The sequence below is a fragment of the Myxocyprinus asiaticus genome, chromosome 45 (genome assembly GCF_019703515.2).
Source record: "Myxocyprinus asiaticus isolate MX2 ecotype Aquarium Trade chromosome 45, UBuf_Myxa_2, whole genome shotgun sequence".
NCBI classification, from domain to species: domain Eukaryota; kingdom Metazoa; phylum Chordata; class Actinopteri; order Cypriniformes; family Catostomidae; genus Myxocyprinus; species Myxocyprinus asiaticus.
Genome location: NC_059388.1, coordinates 16,582,648 through 16,598,269, shown reverse-complemented (window position 1 = coordinate 16,598,269; position 15,622 = coordinate 16,582,648). Strand labels below are relative to the sequence as shown.

General features: G+C 36.7%; 1 pseudogene; it reads left to right on the top strand.

Moving 5' to 3' along the window:
* The first annotated feature begins 1,580 nt into the window (after positions 1-1,580).
* Positions 1,581-14,995, top strand: LOC127435099 (plakophilin-2-like; annotated as a pseudogene).
* Positions 14,996-15,622: the final 627 nt, after the last annotated feature.

Below are 15,622 nucleotides of genomic sequence, written 5' to 3'. Positions count from 1 at the left end.
TCATCTTGCACTTCACTGACACCTAGCGGCATCGATGCAGCATTCAGAATCAATTGTTTTCAGTTACAGATGCCATTAGAAGTAAACATTTTTAATGAGAATGCACCTTTAAGGTGTTTTCCTTTTTTGTTGTTTTTGTTTAAATGGATCCACCTATCTGCCTTCAATGTTTTATATATCTATGCATATCTTACATAAATCTGGTCTGCATTATAACGATACTCGTGATATAATTTTTGCATCCTCTTATCAGACTAATTTTCATATGGCGTTCCTGTTATTGTACACAGCTATACTACATCTGTCGGTGAAATAATTGCATTGCTACTGCTGCTGGATTTGTTTGATGTTTTTCTCTTTGGAACGTTTTCAAATCATGCTGGGAAACATGGGCAAGTTTCTGCCATAAGTATAGTTACTATAGTTACTAATGTAAACCCATAGTATGTTCATATTAATATGGATTCTCCTTCAAACAAGCTTGGAGAATCTTCAATGTTGTTTTTTTTATTTTTTATTCTTCATGATGATGATGATGATGATGATTGTGCTGGTTAATTTTAAGTTACCACAGTTTTACTGTTAGTAGGGTACAACGGGGCTAAAGGCACACCATAATGAACATGTGCTTTTTTTTGGTCACAAGATTGAATATATATATATATATGTATATATATATATATATATACATATATATATTTATAAATGTATATATATATATATATTTTTTTTTTTTTTTTTTTTGGTCACAAGATTGAATATATATATATATATATATATATATATATATATATATATATATATATTCAATCTTGTGACCAAAAAAATATATATATATATATATATATATATATTTAATTCAATATTGATAGAGGAACATAATTTGTGAGAAAATAAATAATAACGGAAGTTTGTATTGACTATTATTAAAGGTGGTGAGGGAGTAAAAGTCCCCCAAATTTGGGATAAAAGCCCCCCAAGGGGGGTTACAGTAAAGTGATATGGTGTAAATATAAGGACAATAGTAATAGGGCAGAATTTGTCATCTTAGGCAAATACATTTGAGACAGTAAGATGCTTTTTTGGAGTAAGAAAGTAACAAACACGTCAAAAAAAAGGGTTAACCATTTTCTGTTAATTTCAGTCATATTTGACATTTCATAACATCTATAAACAAATGAATTTCCACTGTGACTGAATTAGTCAATATGAGCCCACTTTGAACTTTTTTCAGAACAAATCTTTCACCCCACTTGTGTAAAACAATGTGTTTTATGGGGGTCTTTAGCCACTGCAACAGGAGGGCTTTTACCCCAAATACTATCCTTTCACTTATTGAAAAGTTTTTACAAAACTTATATAAACTTGTATAACGTCATTGTTTGTGGGAGGGGCCCACAAACCCTCATGGTTCTCTAGAGGCCCCAACACATTTAATGAAATAAAAAATGCTGGGTCCACGCTTTATTGAACTCTAAATATTCCCCAGGTTCATCAGTAAGTGCAAGCTTGTGTCCTTCACTCTGATCTCAGGTGTGCATCAGTGTTTATGCAGTAACATGATCTGTATCAGGTGACGCATGTTTAAACCGCACCCTGAGCACAAAGAACAACCGCAGCGCTACACGCCCAACAGAGAATCACACACCTGACTCTAGACACTTTACTCCAGCTGAAGAAGAACTCATGGCGGAGGAGGCAGATTTTATGCGCACTGTGTTGCCCGTGCACAGCTCATTTCAACCGGAGGACACCTCTTTAGCTTTACCACAGGCGGACAAACTCACTCTCGCTAACACGCACCGGCGCAGCCGACTCCAGCAACAAGTGCAGCTCACCCTCTCCCGGAAAAGAAAGAAACCAAACCTGCCAGGTATGCAGAATGACAGTGAATGGTAAATGATATAAAAACAAACTATGGAAATATAAGCAGTGTTTATGTTTTGAATAGATGACAGGATTTGATGTTTATTTATAAAAGTTTTAGATGAAATTCAGTCAGGTCAGCAGTGTTGTTATGGTCAGATTTCACTGTCCCTTTGTTCTCAGATCTTTGCTTTCATTCTGATCAGTCTTGTAAAGCTTGAGTATAGGCGTGTATATATATATATATATATATATATATATATATATATATATATATATATATATATAATTTTTAATCTTATACATCAGCTATTCTTTATTCTATAGACTTAACCTAACCCTAACCCTTAAAAATCACTATGGTTGTACCTTAGTAGAGTGATGGCTTCAGATCCTACATTAATATTCAGTAATTATTCACTGAATACCATGGTACACCAGAGTACTTCAAGAATACTATGATACTACCATGTCCAAAAATCCATAGTACAAAGGTACCATGCTCAAAAACATGTCAATAACAAGGTACATTAATTTTGAACCTTGTACCATTAGTTTTATTTATTTTATTTTGGGGGGGGCAAAGGTGGGGTCTGTCAGAACTCAAAAAGTCAATTTAATAGGATTCGTAAATGAACATATACATTGAATTGTGCATGTGTTCTATTTTTGTGTATTAACGTGCGTGTGTGTTGTTGGTTTTACAGATTCATCTCTCTCAGCAAGTCTATCTAGCTGCCACATTTCAAGATGCTCATCTGTAAGAAGTGTACATGTGAAGGTACAGTCATTTCTCCAGTGGAATGAATGTGTCCTTAAAGGGACAGTTTACCCAAAAATGAAACCCTCATGCCATTCCAGATGTGTATGACTTTCTTTCATCTGCAGAACACAAACAAAGATTTGTAGAAGAATATCTCAGATCTGTAGGTCCATACAATGCAAGTGAATGGTGATCAGACCTTTTGAAGCTCCAAAAATCAGATAAAATCCACATAAAAATAATACAAAGAGTCCAGTGGTTTAATCCATGTCTTCAGAAGCAATGCAATCACTTTGGGTAAGAAACAGATCAATATTTAAGTCCTTTTTTAATTATAAAAGATTTCGGGGAAAAAAAAGGACTTAAATATTTATCTGTTTCTCACCAACACCTATCATATCACTTCTGAAGATATGGATTTAACCACTGGAGTCGTATGGATTACTTTCTATGCTGCCTTTATGTGCTTTTTGGATCTTTAAAGTTCTGGCCACCACTCACTTTGCTTGTGTTCAGCAGAAGAAAGAAATTCACATCTTGAATGGCATGAGGATAATTAAATTAGAGAATTTTCATCTTTGGATGAACTATCCCTTTAATTGGATTTCAATAATTTTACTAGAAATGATGTTGCACACTGTATTTTGCAGCAGACATTCTCATCCGTCAACCATGATGCCACACCACAAGCCCCCAGACCATTGAAGAGGGTTGATCCATCTCAGTGGCCAAGTTCAGAGCCGTCCCGTTTTCATAGGACTTTCAGAAGCTTTCGTTACCCCACTTCGAGGGCAGGTTTATACTGGGGGTCCAATTCTTTCACTCTCCCCACAGCCCCTACAACCAACAGTTTCAGTTTGAGCCAAAACGCTTTACATTACGCCCACTCTGAGGTTCTACAAAAAACTCTGTCATACGTTACTGGCCTGTCAACTGTCACACAGCTCCCAAGTAAACTTACCTTCGAGAACAACCACATAGATGATACAGATAATGTGTTTTTAACCGGCACCCCTCTCAATGGTGCCCTAGAAGGGTTAGAGAGGAACAGAATGGAATTAGAGAAGAACACCATTCAGAGAACCCTCAGCCAGCCAAGAGAGGGGGGTTTTGAGAACGTGTCCTGGCAGAGTCACAAACGGAAGCCAAGCCTGGAGTTTGTTGCAGGAAGACAACCCTCCCAGCCGGGCTCTCTGATCAGCATGGAGGAGAAATCAGGAAGTTTAGGGAGGATTGAAAAGGTGGAGGTCAAGCAACATGCAATGGTATTTCCTCCAAAGTAAGCCAATAATTTATATATGTTTCGCTACTGAATCATATAGAGTTACAACACCTACATTATTGTATTTGTGTAGTTGACAAACTAAAACTACTTTGTAAAATTCATTTGTAAAACCGCAGGACCATTTATAATGAACTAGTGATGGCAAACCCATGATTTAAATAGTGAAATTCAAAAATGATGACCAGTTACTGGACCTAAAATAGACATTTTTCCTTATACATTCATATACATTTTCTATGTGATTACATTGGTTTATTATTAGTAATTCGTATTTTAGTAGTATTTTTTGTTATTTTGTAATTAGTGTATTTAACAGTGTGCCACAAGGCATTTGCTTGAAAAGTTCCCTAAAACTTTCAAAAGCTTTTAACAATTTGCTTTGAAGTATTCTATATTGAATCAACACCATTTTACCTTTAATCTCCTTGATTTTATCTTAATGGCCATTGTGTGTGTGTGTGCGTGTGTGTGTGTTGAAGGAAGGTCAGACAGGGTGAGCAAAGCACAGAAATGACACTAAAAGAGGCTGTACATTTTTTGGGACAAGATAATATGGAATCACAAATCACTGCATCAAACTTCATACAGAACCAGTGCTATAACAGTCCTGATGCTAAGAAAAAGGTAAGTGATACTGTTCTCTGAAATGCCACACGCAATTATCCACCCAAAATGTAATTCACATTATGATATATCATGCGCAGACTTCAAATGTCTGCCTCGACATTTGTGTTCATAACAAATGCTCCAGGCCAAATGAAACAATGAGTCATAGTACTACTTATTGTAATTAAAGTGCCACCTCACAAAGTGGAAAAATAAGGTGTGTATGAAAGTGAGAGTGAATATTCTCACTCCTGTCTCTGTTTGAATAAAACATCAGAAGACAACATTTGATGAGATCATTTGGCACCAGTGTACCAATATGGCAGAAATGAAGAAAAATATTAAAAGAGCTCTATTATTGTCTTTTTGGAGTCATATTGATTCATTTGCCATAGGGAAAGTAAATGAAACATTAAAATAAAGTGTTTAAAGGAAAAACTTGCCTAGCCTACAGATATAAGCTATGTGATTCATGAACACTCTCTCTCTCTCTCTCTCTCTCTCTCTCTCTCTCTCTCTCTCTCCATTGTGCCCTTGAGCAAAGCAGTTAAACCCAAGTTGCTCCATGGGGAGTCACTTGAATTCATGATGCTAAAAAATTACTTTCACAAATAATTATTGTACTTATGAACATTTTGTAGTTAGTTCCACAGAATATCAATGCAGTAAGGTTCTTTGAATGGCAACTGCCAGTTCGGCAAAGGGAACAAAAGCAAATTTACCTAAATTTACCTCCATTTGAAAGCAGTTGACTACTGTGCACATGCTCAGTAAGGTTTCTTGCTTGAAACTGAGGCAAAGATCAGTATTTTGTAATGTGAATGACTTTGAATGTACATACAAATAAATGTTGGCCAGACGATATTGACCCAAATGTTGGCCAAGAGTCGGCTGGACAAACACTTTAAATTAAACAATGTTGCTGATTTGTAGCTGAACAAAAGGTATGTAGTTGCTGTGACAAGAATTTCTTGACTGAAGGAGACAATCAGCATTTAGTGAACAAACAAATCCAGGTTGGCTAAAGTATTGAGGACATTTTCACTGTAGACAGATTTCATTGCCATCCAACTGAGTATGAAATAAATAAAGTAATGAAATAAAATGTACCCCTGTGCTAGGGCTTAATGGTTCAGAAAACCTACCATTTATTTATAACTTTCCCCTCAGCTACTTTATCTGCAAGGCATCCCAAAACTGCTGAAACTCATGCAAGATGAGAGCGAGGAGCTTCAGCTTGCTGCTGTCAGTGCACTCCGAAATGTTGTTTACGAAAACAATGAAAACAAAATGGAAGTCAAAGACTGTGAGGGGCTTCCTGTGATCCTGAACCTGCTCAAGAAAAATAGAGACACTGAGACCCGACGTCAGCTCACAGGTATTTGAGCCATTTGTTGAATGAATTTTAGCATTAGCCATGTCATGTACACTGGCATCCATTAGTGAAAATTGTTCTATTTTGCATTTTTCTAATGCAATACATTTTTTCATTACAAATTATACTATTACCATATAGGGTGAAAAGTTGAAGAAATTTTTTTTTTACATTTGTTTTGCATTTGGTATGTCCCATTTTGCTCTCAAATTGTGTGCTTCGGAAGCAAGAACTTTTGGAGTCAACATGCTCAGTGTCACATATTTGCTTAAATTTGATTAGTGACCTAGAAATGGTGCAAAATCTTAAATATTTCATATTCTTTTTCCGGCAAAATGCCTTATAGTAGATTTGAATCCAAGATTTTTATTATAAATTATATTCTAAATTGCCAGAAGACAGGAGATTGATTGTTTTTTAGAGACTCTAGATCTAGCTATCATGAGTATTGATCAAAATAAGATAATGTTTAACAGCAGATGAAGTATTACTAAATTAAAGTATAACAAATCCCCAGCATTTCAGAACGAACTGACCCCCATCTTAGTTCGCGCCTTTAATTAGGTCTTAAAGAATGTGGCTCCTCCTCCATCTTGGAAGGAGGCTGTAATATCAATTATACCAAAAGAAGGCAAAGATAAATTAGAATGCAGATCATATAGACCTTTATCGATACTTAATGTAGACTATACGTCAATAATGGCCAGAAGGATGGAAGGATTTCTTCCTAATTTAATACTCCATGATCAGACAGGTTGTATTCATCAGCATCAGACACAGGATAATATCAGACGCACACTGCACATTATGAATTACATTCAGAGAAATAGTTTAAAAGCAATGATCCTGAATCTGGATGCTGAGAAAGCCTTCGATTCAGTTAATTGGACTTATCTTTAAGGTACTACACAAACTCAGCTTCCACAAGACCATAATTAGAAGCATACAGGCACTCGATGATACACCAACTTCACGAATAAAGATTTATGCTTATCTATCAAAACCATTTATTTTGTAGAGAGGCACTAAGCAGGGGTGTCCCTGGTCCCCCCTGCTCTTTGCTCTTTATTTGGAACCTTTAGCACAAAGCATCAGAGAGGATAAAACAATTAAATATATTATCATAAAAGGGGTTTACCCCAACTCATGAACAATTTCAGGACTCTGGCCCCCTCTCTGGATATACAGTTGAAGTCAGAAGTTTACATACACCTTAACCAAATACATTTAAACTCAGTTTTTCACAATTCCTGACATTTAATCATCGTAGAAAACATTCCTTGTCTTAGGTCAGTTAGGATCACTACTTTATTTTAAGAATGTGAAATGTTAGAATAATAGTAGAGAGAATTATTTATTTCAGCTTTTATTTCATCACATTCCCAGTGGGTCAGAAGTTTAAATACACTTTTTTTAGTATTTGGTAGCATTGCCTTTAAATTGTTTAACTTTGGTCAAACGATTTGGGTATCCTTCCACAAGCTTCTCACAATAAGTTGTTGGAATTTTGGCCCATTTCTCCAGACAGAACTGGTGTAACTGAGTCAGGTTTGTAGGCCTCCTTATGCTTTTTCAGTTCTGCCCACAAATTTTCTATCGGATTGAGGTCAGGGCTTTGTGATGGTCACTCCAATACCTTGACTTTGTTGTCCTTAAGCCATTTATCCACAACTTTGGAGTTGGAATTTGCTTGGGGTCATTGTTCTTTTGGAACACCCATTTGCGACCAAGCTTTATCTTCCTGGCTGAGGTCTTGAGATGTTGCTTCAATATATCCACATAATTTTCCTTCATGATGCCGTCTATTTTTTGAAGTGCACCAGTACCTCCTGCAGCAAAGCACCCCCACAACATGATGCTGCCACCCCCATGCTTCACAGTTGGGATGATGTTCTTCAGCTTACAAGCCTCACTCTTTTTCCTCCAAACATAGTCATTATGGCCATTTTGTTTCATCAGACCAGAGGACATTTCTCCAAAAAGTAAGATCTTTGTTCCCATTTGCACTTGTAATCTATAGTCTGGCTTTTTTATGGCCGTTTTGGAGTAGTGGTTTCATCCTTGCAGAGCAGCCTTTCAGGATATGCCGATATAGGACTTGTTTTACTGTGGATATAGATACTTGTCTACCTGTTTCCTCCAGCGTCTTTACAAGGTCCTTTTGTGTTGTTCTGGGATTGATTTGCACTTTTCGCTCCAAACTAAGTTCATCTCTAGGAGACAGAATGCATCTCCTTCCTGAGCGGTATGATGGCTGCGTGGTCTCATGGTGTTTATACTTGCATACTATTGTTTGTACAGATGAACGTGGTACCTTCAGGCATTTGTAAATTCTCCCAAGGATGAACCGGACTTGTGGAGGTCCACGATTTTTTGTCTGATTTCTTTAGATTTTCGTGTGATGTCAAATGAAGAGGCACTGAGTTTGAAGGTAGGCCTTAAAATACATCCACAGGTACACCCCAATTGACTCTAATTTGCCAATTAGCCCATCAGAAGCTAATTGCCTAAATGCTTGACATCATTTTCTGGAATTTTCCAAGCTGCTTAAAGGCAGTTAACTTAGCGTATGTAAACTTCTGACCCACTGGAATTGTGATATAGTCAGTTAAAAGTGAAACAATCTGTCTGTAAACAATTGTTGGAAAAATTACTCATGTCATGCACAAAGTAGTTGTCCTAAATGTATGTGAACTTCTGGCTTCAACTGTAGATTGAATATTGATAAAACTGTTAAGGATTAAAAATATTTAAAATGGCATACAAAATAAATGTAATACTTAGGACTTCATTTGACAAAGGAGGTATCAGAAATTCAAAGGAAGAATTTTGGACCTCTATCTGTAAAGATTAAAGATTTAAATAGATGGAATTTAGTTCCTTTTCTTAGTATGAGTTCAAGAATTGAAGCTATCAAAATTAATGTGTTACCGAGATTTATTTATTTATTTCAGTCCCTCCCAGTAGACATAACCCAGAAACAGTTGCTTTCACGATTCATATGGCTGGGGAAAAAACCTAGAGTGCGTTTTAAAACATTACAGCTTCCAAATGATAAAGGAGGTTGGGCCCTCCCTTCATTGAAAGATTGGCAGCACAAATTAGAGCTGTGGTATACTGGTGTGACCCACATTATTATGCCTCATGGAAAGCTGTATTTTAAAGAATATCCCTATACAAGCAGTACTGGGAAACAATAAATTACAACAATATATAGATGATTTAGATAATCCATGGACCAAACTTACTTTAAGTGTTTGGACAGCACTGCTAAAAAAGTATACCTTATTTAAACACATTAAGATTTTGAAATGGGTTGCATATGACTCAGACTTCATTCCGAATCGACTTGATAATCGATTTAAAATGTGGGCAAATGATGGACTTACTGTGTTTTGTTCTATAATAGAGAAAGGTGAAATATTAAGTTTTCAATCACTGAAAGAAAAGTTTTTATTAGAAAATCTGGATTTCTATAGATATCTTCAAGTTAGAAATTATTACGATCAAGAAGTAAAAGGAACACTTAAGGACAATTATTTATAAAAGCATATACTTCTGGAATTAAATATAAGATTGTCTCAAATATACAATAGTCTAATGAATATGAAAAACTCTACAATATATATTAGGGATAAATGGACAAAAGAAAGTGCAATGACCATTATGGATGATGAATGGTCAGCTATATGGAAATTCCAACGGAAATCTAACAGATCACTTAATGGGAAGGAATATTGTTGGAAAAATATGGGGAATTTCACGGGGAATCTTGTGAAAATTGATGGCAAGATGAATGCAGCATGTTATCAGAAAATACTGGCAGACAATATGCATTCTTCTGCACGAAAGCTGTGCATGGGATGCTCTTGGACTTTCCAGCACGACAATGACCCTTAGCACAAGGCCAAGTTGACCCTCCAGTGGTTACAGCAGAAAAAGGTGAAGGTTCTGGAGTGGCCATCACAGTCTCCTGACGTTAATATCATCGAGCCACTCTAGGGAGATCTCAAATATGCGGTTCATGCAAGACGACCAAAGACTTTGCATGACCTGGAGGCATTTTGCCAAGACGAACTGGGCAGCTATACCACCTGCAAGAATTTGGGGCCTCATAGACAACTATTACAAAAGACTGCACGCTGTCATTGATGCTAAAGGGGGCAATACACAGTATTAAGAACTAAGGGTATGCAGACTTTTGAACAGGGGTCATTTCACTTTTTTCTATGTTGCCATGTTTTGTTTTATGATTGTGCCATTCTGTTATAACCTACAGATGAATATGAATCCCATAAGAAATAAAAGAAATGTGTTTTGCCTGCTCACTCATGTTTTCTTTAAAAATGATACAAATATTACCAATTCTCCAAGGGTATGCAAACTCTTGAGCACAACTGTATAGCCAATTTTACAACTTTGTTGCCATGACAATGTAATGTCAACAAACCTTAAAACTCTAAAATGACTGTAAAAATGAAGATTTAAACAACTTTACAGCTCAATTAATGCAAGAGTTTTAAAAGAAGAATGAATGTAGGTACTTTTATAAAATTATAAGAGCCTGTATTTCTGCCTTAAAACACTACAAAAATTGGCCCCATTCACTTCCATTGTAAGTGTCTCTCTGTAAATTTTTTTAAATTGACGAGTCATAATGATTTTCGGTGGTAATCAACATTGTCACAAATGCTGTCAATTGAGCTTAACTTGTATTGAACCCAGAATATTGCTTTAATTCATCAACTCTATGTCATTACACATCCAAACCTGACTTTTCCTGTTAAAACTCAAATCTAAGTCATCACTGTAACCTAGAAAACTTTCAGAACATCTTGAAAGTGTGACTTCTACCATTCCACTAATCTTTCGGACGGTCACTCTCTCCCCAGGTCTGCTGTGGAACTTGTCATCTCATGACCTGCTGAAAGAGCAGCTCTCGAGAGAAGCGGTCAAACCTCTCACAGACAGTGTGCTGGTCCCTTGCTCAGGCATTTCTGAAGGTGAAGATCCAAAATTGGAGCTCCTGGCTGACCCAGAGGTCTTCTACAATGCCACTGGCTGCCTGAGGTATTTTCAACTTAACAAGATAAGTTACAAATTATTTTAAGGAAGCAGACTTTTATTTTGACAACTCTTGGTAGTTCTTAGTAAATGTTATAAGATGAAAATTCTTTCCACAGAAATCAAATGCCTGGCATTCATAAAATTCCACACATTCTTTGCTCAAGTTCTACAGAAGAATTAATCAGATGTTTCAGTATAATCAGCACTCAAAATGTGAAAAAAGCACAGTGTGGGCCATGTTATACCTTATTTTATAATTAGCCATGCTAATTAGAAACTGATCTTGCAGGAAACTGGCGACAGGACATCAGTTTTTTTGTCTGCTAAAATATGTCTCTGCTTTCGGAATTTTTAAACTGCCTATGCTGATTTTCACAATCACAACTTTGTCACACATCACACAGCCCAAAACATGGTCAAACATTTTCCAAACTAAACATTTGAGTAGTAATTACACTAATATACTCCCTAAACCTAACGCAAACACCACCAAAATGGAAATCAAAAGGGGTGTGATGTTAAAGGTACAGCGCGGGCAGTTTTAGAGCTTGAACATTCGCAGCACGGTGCCGTTTGTCAGAAATTCAGGATGGAGGGGGCCAATTTCAAGGCCATGAAAATTCGGAACCAGCTTGCCAATTTCCTGTGGGATCATGTTGGGTAATTTTGAGGATTCATGTGGTAGTGACTTAGCAGTAATGATTGAAAAATAAATAAAATTGAATTTTTTGGCTCTAATATGGATATTCATGTTTCTGCTTACAGTATTTACTCACCAAATTTCACTTGCTATGGATTTGCACTGTATTATTTCTATAAAAGGGAATGAATAGGCTCTGGGTTACTGATCAGAAGGTCGGGGGTTCAAGCCCCAGCACCACCAAGATGCCACTGTTGGGCCCTTGAGCAAGGCCCTTGACCCTATCTGCTCCAGGGGCGCCGTATCATGGCTGACCCTGCACTCTGACCCCAGCTTAGCTGGGATATGTGAAAAAAAAAAAAAGAATTTCACTGTATATGTGCAAATGTATATTGTGTGATAAATAAATATAATTATAATTAATTATTATTATAATTATAATTAATTATTATAATTATAAATATTATAATTATAAAAAGTGATATTTTTTTAAATGACATTTTATTTAATTTTTTTCTGTAGAAATTTGAGTTCAGCCGGTCCTGATGGACGTAAAGCCATGCGGGACTGCGATGATCTCATCGAGTGTCTTGTCTATTATATCCGTGGCACCATCGCAGACTACAAACCTGATGATAAGGTAAAGAATCACTCACATTAAATCCCTGTTGTTATCAGTTAAATAAAAGCAACTGTAAGCCTTCGATTTGTGTTAAACAATAAAAGCAGCCTTGAAATGTCATTTATTTGTTCCAGAAACTTAATTAGATCCAAAATTATTATTCCAACTTAGTCTGGTGATAATAATAATGTTTTAGTAAAAGATAATAACTCATCCTATCCAGGCAACAGAAAACTGTGTGTGCATCCTGCACAACCTCTCATACCGGTTTGATTCTGAGATGCCTTGTATGGATTCCTCTGTGATACAAGTGTCCAAACAGAATCACACAGCAGGAACTAGTACACCTGGCTGTTTCATCCTTAACAGTCCTAAAAACTCTGAGGAGGTTAGTGCTACACCCATAGTTGATTTATTGTTGTGATCTGATGGTGTCAAAAAAGTGCTAGCCTCATATGTGAAATCATCATCTCAGGATACAGATGCAGACTTTCCCCTACTCGAGGAGAATAGCAATCCTCACGGTGAAGAATGGCTCTGGAGCGCTATCACTATCCGCATGTATCTCTCTCTTATTGCTGTCAGTACAAACCAACACACAAAGGAGGCTTCCATTGGAGCTCTGCAGAACCTCACTGCTTGTTCTGGAGAGGTGTGGTCTGGAATGACTAGATAATGACTATAAGCAGGAACATATTTAAAGCATTCACTTTAAATTTCCAATTAAGAGGCAAATCCTTTTCTGCATCCACCAGGACTGAATAAATATTCTGTATGCCCTTTAGATATCCCAGGCCATCGCACACTTCATCGTGCATAAGGAGGGAGTCCTACTCCAGGTAAAGAAGATGCTGCAAGAAGAAAAGAAGGAAGAGATGAGAATATCTGTGTCATTGCTAAGAAATGTAACTCGCTACAGAGAATTGCATTCAGACATTGGTGAGTTGCCATTACATTACATTCCAGTATAGGCAATTACAGCAGACTGCAATGTCATTTAGAAGGAACAACAAATTATTTAAAAAGATAAAAAGCAGGTTGTTCTTATTTACATTAGCTTCAAGGGCTAGTTTACCCAAAAAGATGAAAATTGTCATCATTTACTCACTCTCATGTTGTTCCAAATCCATATGGCTTTCTTTCTTCTGTGGAGCACAAAATGAGATGTTACGTGAAATGTTAGGGACTGACAGCCTCAGTCGCCATTCACTTTCATTGCATCTTTTTTCCATACAATGAAAGTGAATGGTGACTGAGGCTGTCATTTGGCCTAACAGCTCCTTTTATGGTCCACTGAAGAGAAAAAGTAATTCATGTTTGGAACAACATGAGGGTGAGTAAATAATGACAAAATTTTCATTGTCAAGTATTTCTTTAACACACTTTTGTCACATGTTGGCTCAGCAAATTCATTTTATTTTAATCTGTACATTTTCATGCGTACAGTTAAACAGGTGTTGCCAGAGCTGGTTGCTAGGTTACCAAACTCTGACAGGAGCTCAGAGCAGCCTATAGAGGTCACAGTGTCAATCTGTCACATCCTCATCAGCTTGTGCCATGCGTCTGTACAGAACACCTGTGCCATCATAAAAGAAGGAGCATTGCCCAAGATTATCAGCATCAGCACCAAAGACAATGGGTATTCTGTGATTTTTAATTTTTAGGACAAAAGAATTTACATTTTGGGATTTGTAATAGGGGAACTGACTCATATGTGTTCATTCATGTGACTTATTTAATTCATGTATTTAATTCTGTATAAAATATAGGTTTGGACCCACACGAGCAGGCCAAACAGCCTGTATACTACTGCATACACTGTGGAGGCACTCTGAGCTGCATAGCAGTTTCAAGAAGGTGAGGTTACTAGACGTTTGCATCATACAGTGTCCAAGATGTTGTACTAATATACAGTATTTAAGAATGAGCAATACTATATCCAGTAACGAAATACTAAGGACAGCAAATCAAGAGGTCAGATGTTAAAAGATACCTAACAACAGAGTATTCAGGGCCAGGACCAAGCAGTTAGTGCACATTGAGCCATGGTGCTAGGATGGTGCAGGTTCATTTTATTGTGCCTCATTTCCTTCTTCCCGTCATTTCCAAAATAAGAAATATGGTGCTTTCATTGTGCTTTTAACTGTATATCATGTATGATTACCTAATATTAATTGTTTTCCTATCTTTGGCAGGCTGGTTATAGGAAAAACGACTTCATTAACAACAGGACCGCTAAAGCTGTGAATTCTGCTCGTGACTAAAGGATCCAGACGTACAGCCAGGATGAAGCTTTTTACCTGTTTACTTTAGAATAAGTTAAAGGGATACTTTACATGCAAAAAAAAAAAAAAAAAAAGTCATCATACATTCACCCTCATGTTGTTCCAAACCCATATGACCTTCTTGCTTCTCCAGATCACAAAATTAAATGTTAGGCAGACTGTAAACCTCAGTCACCATACACTTCCATTGCATATTATTTCCATACAATGAAGGTGAATGGTGGCTTTTGGATTAAACATCTTGTCATTTAAAAACTGTTGCCAAGTAACATTGCAATGGTGTGTCTGTGTGTATAAAGTGTGTCTGCTATCCTAATTTAATACTTAATATTTTACCATGTGTGTTCATTAAATATGATAATAGTCTGTTTGTTGACTGTATACAGCTTTGTATTATTTATTTATTTTCTACTGCCCTTACATTTTAAATTTGTACTTGCATTTGGTCTGTTTAAATGCAGTATTAAAACCACACGTTTCTTTATACTTGCTGAGTCTTTTGTTTTGCTTCCCAGCCTTGTGTTGTAAAATATTTCTAGCTATTGCCCCAGTCAATGAGGGGTTAAACTCTGTTTATTTAGTTGTGGATCTGTTTCAAAACAGCCTAGCCTGCTCTTCTTAACGCAAGAGCAAGCACGGTTCGTTAAAACAAGCGTTAATAGAAAATCTCAAGAGGAATTAGCCCATAACGTTTGATAATATGCATGTAATTTGTGTACACGCTTGTGTTACATTCAGGAAGTGATTAGAGTCTTTGAATAATAACAAATCATAATACTCGGTGGGAGGGATCAAGCGCGCGAGAGATGGAAATTTTCCGTTCTACGTAATCGTTTATCAGACTGTTTAAACGGAATCAAAGCGTTTGTATAAAAGTGTGAGGTGAATTTGACGAGGATAAACGACTACTGCGTTGGAAAACAATTGTTCGTTTGTACAGGAGGTTGCCGTGTTCACAAAGCATCTTTTAATATACATCTACGTCACATCCGTAAACAAAAAAGCTCATGCGAACTGGACTGTACCATTGTGTTACTAGGGTATGCCAGTCACTCATGTTCATCCAATATTGTCAACATTTTCTGCGTTCTTTTCAGTGAGAAATAATAGACT